The 20,780-nt window shown below is 35.9% G+C and overlaps 1 long non-coding RNA gene across 1 annotated transcript in view; it reads right to left on the minus strand.

The window, feature by feature from the left end:
- Nucleotides 1-802: 802 nt before the first annotated feature.
- LOC311430266 overlaps nt 803-20,780 on the minus strand; it is a 34,838-nt gene continuing 14,860 nt past the window's right edge. Inside the window, exons 2-3 of the long non-coding RNA XR_014688649.1 lie at nt 16,073-16,208; nt 803-2,771 (exon numbers count right to left, since the gene is read on the minus strand). This is a non-coding gene — a long non-coding RNA (uncharacterized lncRNA). The remainder of the gene's footprint in view (nt 2,772-16,072; nt 16,209-20,780) is intronic.

Here is a 20,780-nt window from a genome sequence, read left to right on the forward strand (position 1 = left end):
TAACAAATCTAGGTTTTTCATTCAGAAGTAATGAACCATTGAAATTATTCTGGGTGTCAAAACTACCAATAATGAATCATTTATACGAATCCCAAATAAATTGAAGTGCTACACTGAAAGCAAATATAGATAATAAATACATTAAATGTCTTACTTAAAGAAGTTAATAACAGACATTTTTTCAAAACAAATTTAATGACACTGTTTAAAAACAACTCATTTTTAAATTAATATTGAAACTGTGCTTTCCAAATTCTGTCCATTACTGTTTTATTCAAACAGAAATCCAGTTATCATGTAAGTGTACACCTACAGGCACACAGAGTGGAGAGGTGAGCTTCTGACAATATTTTTTCCCATTTATATATTGAAGTCATCCATATGGAAAAGATAACATGGCTGCAAAACCTGTTTCTAGATATATATGCTTAAGGAAATAGAGGTTGAGAGAAAAAATGCCAACAGCAATGAATAAAACATGTGAAAATATGATACTACCATGATTTTTTTGGACAGAGGTTTTCCAGATTCTCTCAATTCTTATTACTGTCTTTTAATTAAAACCTTCTTAAACCTTCTTATTCCCTTCTTTCATTCAAGTCTTCATTGAATCTCTCTCTCCCTCTACCTTTTTTTTTTTTTTTTTTTTTTTTTTTAAGCAGTTTTGAGACTGTCGCTATATGTTCTGGATAATATTGTTGCTAAAGTTGCAAGGATTATATATGCCTTGGACTTTATACCTTTGGCTATCTGTTGCCACACCTCTTTTGTCTCATGGTAGTACTGCTATTCTGGTGTCAGAGTGTAAATGTAACTCTTCAATAAATCTCACTAAGAGCCATGCTAGTCTTTCCAAGCTTGGAAAAGGCTTGGTAGATAGAAAGACCTCATCCATAGTTTACTGAATTCAAAGGGAGTTTTGCAATAACTAATGAGTACTGGATGTAGGGTGGCTGAAATGCACTAGTCTGTCAGGTCAGTCATATTTATTTTTTTGTTTTTTTTTACAGAAAAGTAAAGTAATTCCAGATCAACACTGCTAAATGTTAGCAACATTTGATTATACATTTCCCCTAAACATGAAAATCAAAAGTTTTATTTTTGTTTCTGAAGACCTGTTCATATTCAAGATTTTTGGTTTTAATCAGTGGTTTGCCAAATGTTCTAGGCTGCTTTCCTTCCAGGGTTTCTCTCCTATGACTTAGAATTAGTTAATAAAGGGGGACTTGAATCTTACATTACTTGTGTCTTGTATCTTACATTCTCCTGTATCTTGCATTAACATTCTCAGGAATGCTGCAGAAAAAGGACCCTTCATCCCTCATCAGCTAGGTTTTGAACTTAGCAGAGCTACTGTTCTTCCTATTCAGCCTACACATATATTTTCTTCCTCAAATGGCTGATCAAATGGCTGAACTGGACATTACCTGGATCTTCTCTCTCTAAGGACTTGGAAGTATATCCTTGGATCCAAACATTTGACACAATTCATGGATCTGGTAGCAGAAAATTGACTTTTATTCTTTTTTTTTTTTTTTTTTTTTTTTTTTTTTAATTCACATTTTGGTGCAGATCATAAATGTTAGCAGTTGCAGAGCTTAGTGGATCTGTACCAAGTTCTTCAATCACTACTGTTCTTTTCCCCTGCAATAGAAAAGTTTTACTGCAGTAGAACAAACAGCATCCTTCTGTGCAGAAGATGTCTGGTAGGATGCAAGGCTGTAGTAGAGTGGTCTTTTCTCATATTAAAATCAGCTGAGGTCAAGATGGGAGAAGCAGAGCTACTGACAAAGTCTTTGTGGCTTTTTGTTTTTGTGCAATTTAGAAGCAACTTTTTGTGTCCAAGTTCTGCTTGTTAGAAGTGAGTTTGCAACCCTCCCTCCCTACAGGCACTGCAGTCCCCTATATACATGTACAGCCCTTGATTGCTCAAATAATCCATTATTTGGCTGAAAATACTTCAACTCTTTGATATGAAGCCAGCCAAGAAAATGAATGCCTAACTGAATCAATTGCTCAGCTGCAAAATGAAAAGCATGCTAGATTAGAATAGAAAATAAGAGTAGAGGTGACTTTAGAGCCATGATTTTATTTTTTTTTTCTGCTTTTGTCAGTGGAAAACTATAATTTTTCTTTATGTTCTCCAATGACAAAACATGATTTATAGCCAATTTTTTTAAAGTGTATTTATAGTTGTGCTCATGAAAGGTGCCACACTGACAGCTTGCTAGGCTCTGCTATTCTGTTAAAATACAGTTAGGGCAGAGGCAATGGTGAGAGACCACTTTTTTTTTTTATCTTTTCTTTTTTTCTTTTTTCCTGTTCTTAAGCTCTCTCCCATCCAACGTGAACAACTTCGTACTCCAGGCTTGATGGATACTTAATAAGAGTCAATGGATTCTGTAAAGATTTGGTAATTCTATATCAAAAAATTAGAAAGCATTAAACGCTAAAATCATCTGGTTTTAGAGAAAAGAGAAATAAAGCTCATAGCTTATTTCAATGGGTTGCAAGCTAAAATCCTAGGGTCCTATTTGTGGTTATTTGACTTCAGTCATGTGAAATGCATAGTAAGTGGCACACAGTTTTCAGAAGAATGAATTCATGTCAGGAATGTTATATATAATGAACATTGATATGACTCATGAATTAGAGTTCCCATGTGAGAAGATTGCAGGTGTGAAAAACAGAAATGCGCTACATTGTCAGTTAGAAAGTGTACTTCTCATCCATTTTTCCCCAGCTGGAATCTTTATCCAGTTTTCTTTTATCTGAAAAAAAAAAAAAAAAAAAAAAAAAAAGAGAGAGAGAGAAACAACAAATCAAGCTGATAGAATTTTTCTGATACTGTACAACCCAATGTTTAGAAGAAAAAAATCTAACCCACAGGGGATTATAAGTAAATTCACTTTTTTTTTTTTTTTTTTTTTTCCTGTGCTGTGTAAAACACATATTTAACAGTCTTAGCTAGTATGCTGTGAGTAACAGATTGTTCCCCAAACCTGTACTCATAAGCACATAGAGTCATGATTTCTGAAAGCCTGATACCCACAGTGCAAAATGCTGCAAAGATTTGAGGAGCTCTGCCTCTGCAGAGCACACAGTGAAATATGTACACAGATTCTTTACCTTCTGCTACTCTAAGAGCAGAAGAGACAGTAAAGCTGTGCCTGAAGGAATTTGGCTCTGTTTAACAACATGTGGTTATAATAGCTGTTAAATGGAACTGTTCCCAAAGTTTTTGTATAATATAATATGCTGAAAACATTTCTGAAATGTTCTATATCAAAAGCGATATACTTAATGAAAGTATTGGAGTGGTTTAATGTCATAGGTAATCAATCAAAAAAGACAGAGAGCAATTTTATAAAATTTTAATTACTGCAGATGGATGAAAGTGTAAGATATTTATATATGTAGCTGATTTTTAATATTAATGATGGTAGTAGAAAAGAAGGATATCTTTGTAGCATTTGGGAGGAATGAGAATATTATTTTTTAAGCAAGACTTCCTAAACTAAAGAAATATCATTTTGCCTTTAAGAAATAAAATGTTAGTAACACATTAAGCTAATCATGTAGCAATTATTTGGAAAATAATTGTAATCAATATATTTGCCACTTTCTTGATAATAAGATTAAAGAGCATAATAAACAGGAATAAGTGTAGTTACATAGAGATCATGTATATATCACTGAAGTTCCCATGAAGAGAAAGAATAACTTAATTGAAACCTGTTCTTCTGTTGAACGCCGATACTGATCTTACATTGCTGTGTTAATTTAGCAGAATTTAGCTCAGTGACCCTTAAAGAATGAAAGCTGAGCTATCAGAACCTTTTCCCCTTGTCGCGGTATCATATCATGTGAACTTGAAGAGAACATGGTCTGTCTAATTAAATATGTTAAAATCTTTGTAGCTAGATTAATGGCAGGGATATAGCCCAATATAGAAGAAATACCCTGATTGGCATATAAAGGCTATTATTTTTTGGATAGCACTAGCCATTTGTATGCCCTCCAGGGGATATCACTGTAGATGTCCATTTGGTGGAAAGCCGTAAGAAGTCTTGGGGTCTGTCTAGCTTTTATTGTCACCCAGAAGACCACACAAAAGCAAGAAATATGTGCAGCTACTGAAACCAATTATTCTTAAAACTGACTTACAGATGACTCACAGTTATATCTTATCCACAGATGAAGAACTTATGGTACATTAGGTGCAGGAAAAGAATCAGCTGGAATTTTCAGTTTCTTTGGATTTAATAGAGTCCAAATAGCATCAGATGTGACATGCTGAAGTTAACAGAAGGAATAATATGCTACCTGCATGTTAGTGTCTGTGGTCATTATAGTTAATCCTTTGGCCCACCTGCAACATGCTATAAAAATATGTAGAAAAAAAAATAGCCAATGAAAAAAATCCTTTATTGTACAATCATATTGTCCCTATTTTACCACCTAAAATTAGCAGACCCACATGAAGCTATAAGGGCAAAAGTAATGTTAACAAAACATTCTGGAAAGAAGTATGTAGTCTGATAGCTATTAGGCTTTTGCTAAAGGTATCTTTTCCTGATTATGAATTTGTGTAGTGATCCTATTGAGCAATTCACAAATAATTCAATTTTTCAGATGGATTTCTTCATTTTCAACATGAAAAATAAGTACATCTTTGTTTATAGAGAGCTTCATGATACTAGAAGAGTCAAAATTATTTATCTTATGCTTTGTCAGAGCTTAGTTAGTAAAAATTCAAGAGGATTTATTATTTTCTAAGGACTATAGCAAATATTGAAGTAAAATTTCATTATCTGAAACAAAATGATCTAATGCAATCTGTATGGCAATATCTTTCAAATACTTTTTCTTTTATTTTGCACTCAAAAGGGAAGTCTTCTGCCATAAACTGAGGGTCTGACTCACATCACGTAATTAATAATTCTGTGATTTTTAACCATCAGTACTGTCACATGGTCAAAAGACCATTCAAACACTGCAACTATTCAGGCAATGACACCACTGCAAACAAATTTTGACCCTTATTTAAGCTTTCCAGAAGATTTAGAAGATTTTAGATAATTAAACTAACAGTATAACTGGAAAAAAATATCTCTGGACTCTCATGATTGCCTTTTATCCATCTTCATTATGAGTGTCTTTTATGAAGATACACCTGTGTTCAAACTTACAATTAACAGAAAAATTAAAATGATAACAAACATAGGTAAAGAAAATGGATTTTAAAAAATAACCTGGAAAAAGATTTGGGTAGACCGTGGTCAATAAAAATAAAGATAGTACCAATGACTGTATTGTTGTTTTATTCAAAAAAGGAACATAACTGCTCTACAGTTAAGTAGCCCAGTCATCTGTATGAAACAGAATGTATATTCTCACTTCAAGGTCCTAATGATACTGTTAGTAATATAATTAAGCACCGTATTTGCTGAAAAGAAAATTTTGAAGTAAGAAGCCTAAAAGACAAATAGCCGTGAGTGCATGATAAATTGTCCAAAACATTAAAGAATTTGAGAATGCCTTCCATGAATGATTTGTTAGAATGGCTTAGGGAAAAAAAAAAAAAAAAAAAAAAAAAAAAAAAAAAAACAGTTATATTTGTTAAGGCTTTTTTTTCCAGATGTTTCTTGTGTTAAGAGATTATATTAATTTCTGGTATACTTTACAAGTGATTGATCAGGATTCCTAGAGATTTAAAGACTGAAAAGGCCAGAAGGCAATACCTTGGAACATTCTAGTCCAACCTTCTGTGTGATAGTGAAAGTAGAACTTGTCTAAGTTTGTATATTCTAAATCATGTTTCTTCATTTCAAATTATAACCTTAAATGTAAAGAGAATATGACTGGAGTCTATGGGGCTGGTGAAATAAATGAACATGGCATCATAGTAAAAGTTTTCTTAGTCTTCTTCACAGCAGAAGATGAAAGTTTTGTTTAACTCATAGACCAGAACAATCTTATCCCTTGATGAGATGCAGAAATATTCTCTTTCATAACAAGTAAAATATTCTTCCCCCCTAAAATAAGTCTTCCCACAACAGTGTGAACTCTGGTAAATACTTATTTTTAAATTGTTCAAGATTGTTCTGTTGGTCACTATAGGAGACTGATAAGCTATTTAGAAAACAGAAGTTATTTTACTTCTTTTAACAATAACTAATACTTCCCCCTGACACCATGGAAAAATTACTGCAGTTCTTGCTGAGGTATCTAAATGTTGAGGTCCAGTGTCAAAGTGACTGCTTCTGTTGAGGAAAACAGTAGCTTTGTCCCACACTAACAAGTACTTTGTTTCTTTGTTAATTGTTCTTCATTCTCATCTCCTTATTTTCCATTGATTTAACATTTATATATTACTAATAAAACTTTTTGCCATAACTTTTATATTTAAAATATATAATTTATTTTTTTTTTTCAAGTCAAGCACGCTTGATGAATCCGATTTTTTATTATTTTTTGAGTGATTTTTTCTCTATGTTAGAATTGCTGGCTTTGGAAGGCATTTGTGGTTTTGTTTTGTTTTGTTTTTCAAAGACAGTTATGCATTTCACTATTTTCTGTCATCAACACTACAGAAAAAGTTGTGTTATTTTACATTTCAGGGAAATATCTACATGAAGACTTGGACCATTCTAAAGGTGGCATTCTCAGAAATGCTTTCACATTGGAAATAGATTTGGTAAATTATTTTTTTAATTTTCTTTTTGGTCCTCATGGTAGCCTGAAATGGGCTATTTTTTGTTAGAAAATAAAAACAGTCTTCTGTTGTTAGTTCCCAATATCAAATATACACACTTTGGCTTATTTACTCATAAAAATAAAGTGAATGAATGCATGTAATTACTAATGCATAGCAGCGGTCCCTGATGGAAATACTATTTCTGAAAAAAGTTCCTTGCATGAACTGAATGTAATTGAGCTGTATTAAGTTTAGCTGTGTGATGATGTTCACATTCTAACAAGAGTAGTTCATTAAGAATTAATAATTGTGTCTAACCAATCAATAGTCAGAAAAAATATACTGCAAATGATCACATATTCCCTAAAGAAATCTTGTAAGATTGATTAGATGGAACCTTTTTGTGCTCTAGCTGGAAAAGTATATCTCTTTCAATAAGGTCACCAATGTGAATGCATGTGAAAATAACTTTTAATTTATATTTACCAATAGTTTCAAATTGAGCTTTCTTGTGTTATATCATTCAAAATTCTAGTTCATAAAAATGTATACAACATAAGTGTTGATCACAGTAAATGCAACACTTGAATACAAATTAGCAAATTATTTTGCTAAATGTGCAGGTAGGAAAACAAATTTATGCTTAAATTATCCTTAACATAAGAAACAACATAAACACTTAGTATAAATAACCTACAATTAAAATTTTAAAGTGAATATATTATTATGACTTAATTAATTATTTTTAAATTCTAAATGTATAATCATAGAGTGAACTATTCTCAATGTGCTGTATTTACAGTGCCACTTACATTTCTAGGAATATATGTGATTTAAAATTTGTTTTTGTTTTTGTTTTTTTTTTTTTTAAAGAAGAAGAAAGCAAAAATTAGTAGTTCAGTTGTTTATTATGGACCAATTGAGAAATTTATACTTAGAGATGGGATAGCAAAACTATTAAATCAAAAAGTGACATTCTAGCAAAAGCCGAGAATAATCAAAGACTCTTTTCTTTAGGTTAATAAGAACTTGTATAAAGAGGACTAAGGTAGACTGATGTTTCAAATTATATATGCATAAAATTCATATATAAATATTCATATAAAATATAAATATAATGAATATACAAATAATATATATATATTTAGTGGGTTTACATGGCAAGGTTTTGGTAGCAGGGGGCCATAGGGGTGGTTTCTGTGAGAAGGATCTAGAAGATGCCCCATGTTTGGTAAGGGCCCCATTGTCTTCCAGAGCTGAGCCAATAAGCGATGTTGTTTTGCGCCTCTGTGAGAGCATATTTAAGACAGGGAAAAAAACGCTGCGACAGGGAAAAAAACACAGCTGGGAGGGAGAGAGCAGTGAGGAACGGCCTTGCAGGCACCAAGGTCAGTGCAGAAGGAGGGGGAGAGGTGCTACAGGTGCCGGAGCAGAAGTCCCCTGCGGCTTGTGGTGAGGACCATGGTGAAGCAGGATGTCCCCCTGCAGCCCATGGAGTACCACGGTGGAGCAGGGTTCCACGCTGCAGCCTGTGGAGGAGACCACGGTGGAGCAGGTGGCCCTGCACCGACGGAGGCTGCCGCCTGTGGAAGACCCCTGCTGGAGCAGATTCTGGGCCGGACCTGTAGCCCGTGGAGAGAAGACCACGCAGGAGCAGGTTGCCTGGCAGGAGCTGCTGCCCATAGGGGAGCCAGGTTGGAGCAGTTTTCTCCTGAGGGATGGACCCCGTGGTACGGACCCATATCTGGAGCAGTTCTGGAAGAGCTGCTGCCTGTGGGAAGCCCATGCCGGATCAGTTCATCAAGGACTGCATCCTGTGGGTGGGACCCCACAGCACAGGGGACGAGAGTGACTGAGAAGGAGCGGCAGAGAAGAAGTGCTGTAGACTGACCATAACCCCCATTCCCCTGTTCCCCTGCACCACTCGGGGGGAGGAGGTGGAAGAGGGTGGATGGGGAGGGAAGGTGCTTTTGATTTCTTTCCTTTGTTTCTCACTTCTCTAGCTTGTTAGTAATGAGCAATAAATCGTACTATTTTCTTATGCAGAGTCTGTTTTGCCCATTACAATAATTATTGCGTGATTTTCTCATCCTTATCTCAACCCTTGAGTCCTTTTCACATATTTTCTCCCCATTCCTCTTTGAGGAGGGGGAGTGAGAGAGCGGCTGTGGTGGAGCTCGGCTGCCCACTCGAGCAGAACCACGACAATATATATATAAATTCATATATAAAATTCATATGAATAAAATTCAGCCACTAAGAGCACTGTACATGTCCTACTGGTTTTCATTGTAGGAAGAGTTGTCAATATTACATTTAAGACCTGTAATACCTCTTTCATTTGCAAAAATAGAAAATGATTTACAACAGAAATCAAAGCACTGTATTATCTTCTAATAAGAATTAAAAATAGCTTACAATCCTCAGTGCAAAATGTCCTCTATTAATGATAATCCTTATGATTATTTAGCTTCCCTAAAGTAAACAAACATACAGTGGAACTGCTGTCAAATTAGTTATCCTCACAGCAAATGCCCTGTGGTACATCAGCAACAATTTATTTTGCAAAGAAAGTAAAGGAATAAAATAAGAGGAAATGTTTAACCACTTATGCAAATTTAATATGCTGCCCTGATAAAATATTCTAAGGGTGCAGTGTATTTGGGGATTTAGATTTTGATACTTTACTTTGAGAAATCAAATATTGATGAACTTGGGAAAGCTACACAGGACATATGCACTGAAAATAACAAAGGCTGGATACAGACCTATTTATTTATTTATTTATTTGTTTGTTTGTTTATTTATTTTAAGCTCTATAGCTCTGCAGTGATAAAAGAAATAAGGACATAAGCAACGTCCTAGGGCAGATCATTCTGTCCATCATTCTCCCCATCCCCTCTCTGACAGTGGCAGAACAGGTTATTTCAGGAGATCACAATAGCCTGGCCATTTTTTTCCCCTCATACTCCTCCATGTCTGCAATATGGAATTAAGGATGTTAGCTGGCATATCCCTACCAAGACTTGTTAGTTTACATGTGTCAGTGTCAAGCTGCTGCCTATGAATGTGCCCGTGTTATTCCCAACCCTGCTGTTACAGCTCCCTCTGCAGCTTCCTGTATCAGCAAGTTTACTACCTGCTGCATAAGGTACTTTCTTTTATAAAAGGCAATTGCTTTAATGTAGGTAAAGTGCCCCTACAACACAGGAGTCTATCATGTTAGTGAAGTCCTTTTCTTTACAGACATCAGCCAAAAGCAATATAAAAATGGAAAAAGATCTTGATGTTCCCTGGAGGTAGACAATAAGCTGGGAAAATTCCAAGACACATCAGATAAGCACATGCTTATCTGCAACTGCACTAGGGCTCCTGATTCTAGGGGACACATTTTTCTTAGAATTTGCTTTTTGTTCTCTGCAATAGGAGGACATTAAAGATAATGGTAAAGCCTTAGTAAACACCAACAAACCTAAGGTTGCAGACAATAGAGGATACTAATTTTCACCTCAGCTAGTAGATCTCAGATTTGTGGGGAGCCATCCAGAAATATTACCTTGTGTCCCAGGGCAAAATAGCTGCATTAGCACAGATATTAGGTTTACCTCACAACAGGACATCAAGCACAACACTACTGTACTTGACACAGATATCCCCCCTTTTGTTCCAGAGCTATCCTCTCTTCTGCTAGAGCTCAGCCAAGCTCTCACTATTTCACATACAGCCCTACCAATTTCAGAGGGGCCAAGACTTCACTAGGCTGACCACGAAGCACAGATCATTGCACTATTTACATTGGCAGTCTGACTCTCAGTGGATAAGAACATACAGAGGCTTTGAATCAAGTTTGCGTGGAGCATAACATACTGACCTGTTCATAGCAAGAAAAGATTATACAACTTGCTGAGTCATCTGAGTGATAATGACACTCATAACTGCTTACATGTATAAAATGCTTACATAAATAAAATCATCCAATTTATATTGATCTTACAACATACAAGTATGAATGCTGCTCTGAAATCATCTGTTGTAGCACAGAAAGGGTTTACAAATTTCCTGGCATGGAAATTACGACATTCAATTGTATTTATTCCAGCTATGTAATAGTTTTTTGGGGGGTTATTTTTTTTTCTTTGTTTGTTTGTTTTAAATTTAGTTCAGCATCTCTCTTATTAACTACTTATTTTTCCCTAGATGTTTGCTAATTTTTATTCTCTTTCTGTCCCTCTTCACAGTTTTTTTATTTTTTTCCTCTAGCATAAGATTTATCCAAAGCCATTTCATTTTCCTGTTATTGCTGCCATTTCCAGAACATCCACTATCTATTTACTGATGAGACAGACAACAGGACACAGTGACAGAGGCAGGTTGCAAGGCTAATGCAGAAGCAGGGAACAGTGTGTATGGTGAACAGGCAGACAGAAAGATGGACACCAAAGAAAACTAAAGTTTATAATTCTGAGAGTGATCAGAGGGATTGTGACTGGGGTTTTTGATGGCAAAGTTCTGCCCCCTTGGCCATGTGTTGTTCTGAAATCTGTCTGTCTCTCATTTAATTTAGAAATTTCCAGATTTAGGGTAACATTATTGACCAAAAATTAGCTGAAACTCTCAGAGAACATTTCAAGTTTTGTTGAACTTTCATCATGAAAATTGCTAGTCAAAAATTTATCTGCAGCTTGACTGCAAATGTGCAAGTTGCTGCACTCCATGCTTGATAAAGAATGTAGCAAATTATTTAGGTGAAGGGATGGAGGACAAAAAGGTTAATGACAGACTCACTTTTGAAGATGAACTATGAATTAATGGATTCAGTTCAGATACTGCTGGTTATGGTCCAGTGGTAATTCATTTATAAAGACGGTTATCTCATCATCAGTTATAAACATATTGGGAAATGGCTTCTTTAAATTAAAACTTGGGAGCACTGTATTCAGATTAAATTATTGTTTAAAAGGCATCATAAGCTTAACAAAAGTATGACAGAAGACACTGTGATTTATGCAAATGCAGACAATCACAAGCAAAAAAAATGTCTCATGCTTTCTGATGCTTTTAGTTTTTGCTTTCTGTGTTAGTCACAGAAGCCATTTTTACATCATGTTGTTGAAGAAGTCTAATCACAGAGGGGGAAAAGAACAGCTTATCAACAGTAGATGAAAATAAATAAATATATAAATCTAATTAGCAGCCTTGCACTATATTTGACTTTCCGAGGTTAGCATGTTGAATGTTGATGAACTACTCCTCATTGTAGGTTTCCCATCCATATCTCTTTAGCTTTATTGGATTGTGGTAAAAAATCAATGAAAAGGAAGAGAGAGAAAGCAAGAAAAAAGGTAGGAAGAAAAGAAGGACAGACTCCATAAAAGAAACTGAACATCAAAAGCAAATATGGTAATTATTTTCCAAAGTTGATGGTGATGAACAATCTTGCATACGAAGGAAATAAAATAAAAAATCAGCGAACAGAATCTGCAATGCTTTCTTTTTTTTTTTTTTTTTTCCTTTTTGTTTTGGTCTTTTCAGCACTAAGAAACTGCAGATTTTCTCATGATGAGATGTGCCCTCTGTGTATCACAGTTGCGATGTCATAGCCCTGACCTAACGTCTTTGAGAAGAAGGACATTTGCTGTTCCAGCACAGTCCCTGATGAGAGGTTACTTCCAGTCTCTCCTCCTTCATCCCACCCGGGCATAGCAGTGGCTAATAAAATTATCTTCAGGCACAGGCTCCTTGTGCTCAGCTGCAGTGCCTGAGATGCTGCACATTTTTCATCTGGGCCTTCTACATAGCTAACACATTCACCAAGAAAGACATAAATTTGGCAGAAATAATAAAACAAAATCAAAAACAAACCCAAAAAGACCAAAAAAAAACAAAACAAAACAAAACAAAAAAAAACACCTGTGACCATCTAATTAAAATGCACGTACTAAGGCTTACCCAGGAAATTCAGCTTTTTAAAAATTGTGCATACTAGATTTTGTAAATGAAATAATGGTCTTTTCACTTGACATTCTGTAATTTGATTTACAGATCTAATTATTGTTATGTATCAGATTTGTTATCTTGGGGAATGAGGGAAAGGAATCATTGTGCTGTGAAGACCAGCAGCCTTGTGGGCTGGGGCCTCCCTCGGGGCAGCCTGGTAGGGCCTGGCAGTCAGGTCCTGTCCCATCACGCCACCCTGCAGCAGGGAGGCTGGGAGCACTGGGGCAGCCCCAAGCACCTTCCTGGGGGCAGAGCTGGGCAGAGGCCAGACTGTAGGCCCAGCAAGGTGACAGCCATGGTGGGGCAGGGCAGGGCTGTGGGGAGCTGGAGCCTGGCCCTGCTGAGGCCTCAGTGGGGCAGGGGCTGACAACTCCAGGGCTGGTGTGGAGGCCTAGGCTGGGGCAGGTGGGGGAGCCCTGGACATGGGCAAGGATGAGCAGGGCTGTGGGTGCATCGTTATCCATACGAATTGGACAAGTATGTCCAAAAATGTAGTTTACAAGTAGCAAGTGATAATATGTTCAATGTTTCTTTTTTTTTTCTTTTTTTCTCAATTTCTTACTCCATTCCACATACCATTATAAAAAGGCAAAAGCGTGTCTTCCTCTGGCTTTCAGCAGAGCAGCAACTTGATAATCTCAAATTTTTCCTTGTGATGGCAATTTGGTCTTCATGGCCTCACCTATTACATAGGACACCATAGTTTTCATCAAGAACAAAAGTGGCTAACTGGAATAGTGGCAGGATGCAGGAAACACACCAGGACAAGAGGGAGGAGGCAGCACTTCTGTAGCTGGAGGGCCAAGCACCCGGTGCATATCAACTGAGACTGCAAATAATGAAGATGTCACTGGAAGAATGGTTTTGCCAAAGAAAAGGTTACAGAAATCTTTCATAATACAAGCTGATAGGTAATTTGCCAACAATATCTTTCAATTACACTGACAGGCAACAAGTTTTACTTCATCCTTTTCCTGACATCAGCATCAGGGACAGGGCTGTGCTAACTGCAGGAGTCTGTTCTTTTTTATTTCACTGCAGAGTTATGGGTGCATATTTTCTCTCTTAAAAATCTCAGTAAAGTGAGCTTTGACAAGTTTTTTATTATAGGGTATGTGTAAAAATAGCAGCAAAAGGAAGCATTTTTGAATTTGCAAAGTCCCTCAGAAACAGTCAAGTTTCACATTTTGATGAAGAATTTTCAGCTAAACAATTTTCAGTAGCCCATGTATGAGATATTTCCTTAAAATATTAAAAGTATAGGTAGTCTTCTACAACATTTTATGTAACATACATTAATCTTGAAACATACTGAGTACCTAATATTTAAACACCGAAAATTAAGATTCAATTTAGTTGATACTATCATAGAATCATTAAGGTTCATTAAGAATCATTAAGACCTCAAAGGTCATCTGGTCCAGCCATCACCCTACCACCAATATCACCCACTAAACCATGTCCTTAAGCACCACATCCACCCTTTCCTTAAACACCCCCAGGGACGGTGACTCCACCACCTCCCTGGGCAACCTGTTCCAATGCCTGACTGCTCTTTCTGAGAAGAAATGTCTCCTCATTTCCAACCTAAACCTCCCCTGGTGCAGCTTGAGGTCATTCTCTCTAGTCCTATTGCTAGATATCTGTGAGAAAAGGCTGACTCCCAGCTCCCCACACCTTCCTGTCAGGTAGTTTTAGAGAGCAATAAGGTTGTCCCTGAGCCTCTTCTTCTCCAGGCTAAACAACCCCAGTCCCTTCAGCCTTTCCTGATAGGACTTGTGTTCCAGGGCCTTCACCAGCTTTAGCCCTTCTCTGGACATGCTCCAGGGCCTTAATGTCCTTCTTGTAGTGATGGCCCAAAACTGAACATGGTACTCAAGGTAAGGCCTCAGCAAACTAAAGTACAAGGGGACGATCACCTCCCTGGTCCTGCTGGCTACACTATTTCTGATACAAGCCAGGATGCTGCTCAAGAATAAAGGTTTATTATGTGAAATGACTTAAACAGCATACTATAAGTAAGAGAACCAAATTAAATAAAGTCTTCTATTGACAGAGGTGCAAAACCTGTCCAGAGCCTGTGATAAACACTTAGAGTCAAACTCCAATTTGCCTCTTAGGGAAAATGCACAAGCAATAAAACTAGATTCAAATGTAAGTTGTCATAACTATATACTATGGTGGCCACATTTTATATATGGTAAAAGAAACACATGATTTTAATGGTGTGCTTACAGTTACTAAAGTTGCAGTAATTCATACTGCTTTCACTAACCAAGAATTGAAGTTAAAAACATAAATTAATAAAAACAAGGAGGTTTAGACTTTCTTAAAGTAGAAGTGGAAACAAATGAAAATGAAGGTCATTTAGAACTTTCCAGAATATCGGTATAGAGCTGGGGCACATATGAAAGAGTGATAACCTTGTGTCTTAGAGACCCCATAAAATACTCACAAATGGCAGTAATTCTACTTTAGCACAGAAACTAGTGGCAACACTCTGCCTAAGTGTGACAACACTCTGACACTGCTTAAGTATGGCATTAATTGTACCTTATCAGATATTAAATACCAGAGGAAAATTTTTAAAAGTAAGAAAAAATAAACGAATGTACCAATCAGGATTTTTCACTTCAGCATTAGAAATTGGACTAATTTGACCCAATATAAACAATGACATTACAGTCATCTACAAACTGATTTAGAAACATTTCAGTTGCTGAAGCATAGGTGTTTAAGATCTTGGGCACTGTGGGGAACCCAGTTTGGCATTCAATCCATTACCCCATACCTGCTTTAGTAAAGATGTTTCCCTTTAGAAGGAAATGCACCTTGTAAAACAAGTTGGATTTTGTATCTTCCTGCTTCTTACCAAGGTACTTGGTAAGGTACTCAAGGTATACTAAGCACTTATATTTAAATAACTGAACTGTGCCTTAGCATCATATCTCCTGAGTCAATCAGGAAGAATAAACATTTCTGTGTAACGATTGATCTTACCCAGCAGCGAACATCAAAATAACCCTACACCTTAGAAATTCCTGTTTTCCTGCACTGACTATAGAGATACTAAAACAGATGCCTTGCAGAACTACACAGTAAAAATAGTATAGAGTTCAGGTAATAATATAAATTTCACTTTAGACATCTAGCCAAAATTTTCTGGTTACTGTGATTCCCTGTATTGACCTTGAACAAGACCCAAGTTTTATGGGAAAAACTGCAAGATATTTTCCTATACAGAACTCAGCAAATTAACAGCTGAGCAAACAAATACAGACAGTCCAAGTCAGGGTGTTGGTCTTCTTCCTCATTTGTCATCGATTAAAAAATAAAACAAACAAACACAAACAAACAAACAGCAGAGACACTCACCTAAATGAAGACTCCCTTGAAGGACATAGTTGAATCTGTCAGCAAAGTATTGAGACTTGTCAGTGTTTGCTCATCCTCACGGTTGTGGTTTAGAGTTACATAACAGAGGAGTCACATGGCAGGAGAGCAGGCTTTCCTGGCGTGGACAAAGGAGGAAACCACAACACATGACATCCATGACCACCAGACTGTGTAGGAGCTACACATCTAGCACCATCACAGCTGGTGGTTGGAAACTTGTTGCCTGTGCCCTGGTTAAGAACCCTGAGGTATAAAATAGCCAAGCCATGAGATCTAGTACTCCACACATGTGGGAGCTACAGTGGCAAAATCACAGAAAACTCCAACTAATGGCACATACACTGAACTTAGCTTTTTTATGACAGACATAGCATCCATAAGAGCAATAATAATAATAATAATGGTTTTATAGCTTAAGTACTTCAATCTCTTAAAATGTACTGAGGTATGATTGAGGTACTGAAACAAGGAACTAATTAAAAATGTAAGTATCCACTTGGTTGTTGTTGCTGTTTGCTTATCTATCTATTTATTTATTTATTTTTAGGAAATATAAGTGGCAAACCAATTTTTTTTAGGATTGGTGGTAAAATAAAATACCAAATTTCTGACAACAGCTCCCTGTTTTTGTTATAAAAATTTCATTTTTTTAACATTTTCTGAGACATTCGGTTCTCTTGACACCGCATCTTAACTGTATCCCCAAACAGATTAACATCATGGCGGGATAGCACGTTATGTAATGATTTTAATAACATTTATTCATGAGTTTGTTACGCCTCCCAGCTTCAGCCTCAGGGTCTGCTAAAACACCATGTAGTTCATTAGCAGACACACAGGGAAGGCAATGAGGCAGATACAATGCGTAGGTGAAAAAAAAAAATCATCAGGTTTAACTCTTCTCTAACCTTTTAAAAGGCTTATAGCCTTATTTAATACTAAATTTCAATAATGAGCATAGTGTTTCAAATAATAGATAATTAGGAACAATGAAATTCAAACAAATTGTGTATTTTGAGGTAATTATGCTACTGGGACACCCAGCAAAGACAAAAACAAGCAAACAAACAACAACAAAACAAAACACAACAAAAACACAACTGAAAACAAAAGCAGATAAAAAGGAGGAAGATATCAGATAAATTTCTATAGAAAAGTTCTTAAAACATTTCCTAGTATTTGTGTGAATATTAATGTATAAATGTACAACTAGATATTTATCCAGAATCATTATGTCATATTTTAAATGATATATTGAAGTATATATTTTCTTAAAAGGTAACTCATAGAAAAAAAAAAAAAAAAAAAAGAAAAAAGGTGGAGACTGTAATCTCTACTTCAGCCATGAATAATCCAAATTTGTCTATAGGAATGATGATGTGTAATGAATTTTACAAACACCACTAACCTGTCGCATCTATACCAAAATGTGTAGTGGTATGTCATAAGAAAATAAATTCCAACAATAGAATTATGTGCCATTTTGAAGAATTAAATGTCTTAAACTGTCAGTATACCCTCTATATCAAGGCTTTTGTCCATATTCTAAATTTTAAGATTTTTTTTTTTATTAATTCTGGAACAGACTACTTTAAAAAAAAAAAAAAAAAAACACTAATGCATATATTGTCATTATTATCATTATTTTAGTGATTAGCTTATTTTCCAAACTAAAAAGCAAGAAACTATCTCCAAGAAAAGGTCCAAAAGTAGATGACCACTTGACTACATCTTCATGACAAAACTCTCTGGTGGTAAAGTCATTGTTCTATATTAGTGTGTTTGATCTTCCAGTCAAGGAATAATTTGGCTAGGAGGCATGCATGAAGCCTTTCATACACTTACGAACATACTGTTCAGTATTTACCTCTTGGGAAAACTGATCTTGTTGCATGATCAGTTTTCTGCATCAGAAATCAGAAATAAAACAAACAAAACTCCTCACTTTTCTGTCAACAGTTCCAGCATGAGACAAATTAACTGTCTTGCTTTTAAAAGATCACTTAACCAGGTTTTCTGTTTCACAAGGTTATGTGAAACAGAGTTATGTGCTCTGTTATGTGTCTGTAGAAGGTTATACAGTTGTTCATAGGACTCTATTTTTTTTTTTTTCCAGCTTTAGTCATAAGAATTATTTCCATGAACATACTTTCCTTTTTCCTCGACTTAGATCAGGTTACACTTCATTTTCAGAAATCAGAAACAAAGGCTTCCAGTGTTTCTGTTCATGAGAATAGCAAAGGGACTTCTGGTGTCCTCTAATGAGCAAAGGTCTGATCCACCACCTCAGTTGGGGTAGTTCATGGAGGGTAATTCTGGACCAACCTAGATGGTGAAGATTCAAATTCTCCCACCCTGAAGATGGAAAAGTCTGCTAGGAAATATTTGGATGTGGGATATGCAAGCTGCTGCCACCTGCTTTTTATAAAATGTTACCTAATCTATTTGAATGAAGAGTGCCATATGGCCATACAAGCAATTCTGTGAACAAGACTGGTGTCAAATACAAAACAAGCATAGTAGTTGCTACCCTCAGCCAGGTTAGATTTAAGTAATGTCAACAAAATCTAGAAATGAGAATAAACCAAGCCAACACTGGATGAAGCTTTAGTTTCAAAGCTCTCAATCACAACTACCAAAAGCTGAATTAAATTAAGTCTGAAAACAATAATAAGAATGAAATCACCTAACATTTGGCAAATAGGATTTAGGTTTTGAGTTGGAATAGAAAGCAGAAGCAAAACACAAACAGAAAATAAAGGGTGAAACAGAGCTAGTGTGGCATCTGCCAAAGTATCACATTGATCTCTTATAGTTGGCATCCTCCACTGATTGTGTTTTAGTGGAAACTAACCTGAATACTTTGGACTGCAAGGTAGTAGTAGAAATGGGTAACCAAACATATGTCAGTATTTGTGTCCTTGCCATGACTTGAACATAATGTTACATACCCAGTCAGGGTATGCTCTGTCTTGCCTTTAGCTGAAAAGAAATGGTAATCATCCTGATCTCCCAAATACTCCTATGAAAATAGCTCCCTCCTCCCCCTCCCCTCACCCAAAGAAAAAAAAAATCAAAAATCAGTAATATTTATGAAAAACATATTTGTCCTAAGTTTCTCTGGGTGATAAAAACTGGATGGAAGATCTACATTTCTTATATCCCTTTTTCTTTTCTCACCATGAATACAATCCCACATTTTTCTGTACATTAACAGCAATTAAAAAAAAAAAAAAAAAAAAAAAAAAAAAGAGAGAGAGAGAGAAAAAGGAAAAAAAAACACTTCTCCAAATATTTTCTAATTAATATGAGAGCAAACTATTTTAAAGGCAGTGAATCAAGTAAGCACTGATGTGTACAGTGTCAGATTTTTGTTTCTGTTTTTGGTTTTGTTTTTTTTTTTTGCATTTTTACTGAAAAAATACAAAGCCCCCGTATCTCTTCATATAGATGTCACAATCTAAAATGCACAATGGGAGGAAGAAAAAAGTATTATTATCATGTGTTAGCCTATGCAGGTTAGATGCAGTCATTGGCAACAGTAAGAGCTGCTCTTCCTGAGCTCAGCAATAAATAAATAAATAAAGCCTTCCTTCCCCTCCCCCCCTTTTATTACATTGAATTCAACAAGAGAAATGAAGAGCCAAAGTAAACAGGATCCATAAAAAACTTCAAGCTTTTCATCACAGAAAATTTCAGAACTGAAGTCTGTTTCTGAGAAACCAACCACAAACTTTCCTTTCCACTTTCTACAAAGCCAGATGATGACTGTAAAAACTGCCTCCTACCCATCTGTTCTTTCAGCTGGTATGTGGCATTCTTCCCCCCATTTTTTTGATCTTTTTACATAAAATGCAAATTTTCAGGCCAGGAAACTTCAATATTTAGAATAAAAAACCTTAGCCTTGAAAAAAAGTACGGACTCTCAGCAAAGAAATGTTCTTCATGTAAGTGCCCAAGGATATAAGCATACTAAGTTAATATGCTGAATGATGAATCACTGAAAACATCAGCAAAGAGAGATTACTCCATGTCTGGTCTTAATTTCACTTTGAGTTAGAAATATGATACCTTATGTAAGCTACCTCAGGGAACATATGCCGTTAAAGAACAATGAAAATTGTTGAATATTCTGTGGATAGAATTCACTGCTATAGCAGCTTCCCAAGGGAAAAGACACAAGTTTTCAAGCACTTTCTGAACATTAAAAACTTGGCAGTATTTTCAAATCTCACCATGAGAATGCTTATCTTGCCCATCATTTGCTTAACATCATGTTAGATTGCAGTTCCCATCTTCAGTCGATGGGGAAATCTGGCTTCTTTTTTGGACTGAAATAAGCATTCTTTTATTGTGAATCCTGCATATTGTACAGAAGGATATTTCTTTAACTGAGCCATTAAAAACCTACTTAAAAGATTCATAACTACAGCAAAACATGCAGCAGAGAATGCAATAAAAATATGCAGTTTTCTCAAGTCTTGAAGAGGGTTGTTTTGGGAAATGTCTGGCGATGGAACTAATGTATGAAATAAGACATTCCTTCAAATTAGTAGTACTTGTGAGCTCTGTAATTTTTCATATACTTTTTTTTTTTTTTTTTTTCCTGCACAAGATGCATTTTTAACATTGCTAAGCACCTTTCGCTATTGTGATTTGGAGAGATAATAAGAAAGAAAGTGGATAG

The sequence above is a fragment of the Aythya ferina genome (assembly GCF_964211825.1).
Source record: "Aythya ferina genome assembly, chromosome: 1".
NCBI lineage: Eukaryota > Metazoa > Chordata > Aves > Anseriformes > Anatidae > Aythya > Aythya ferina.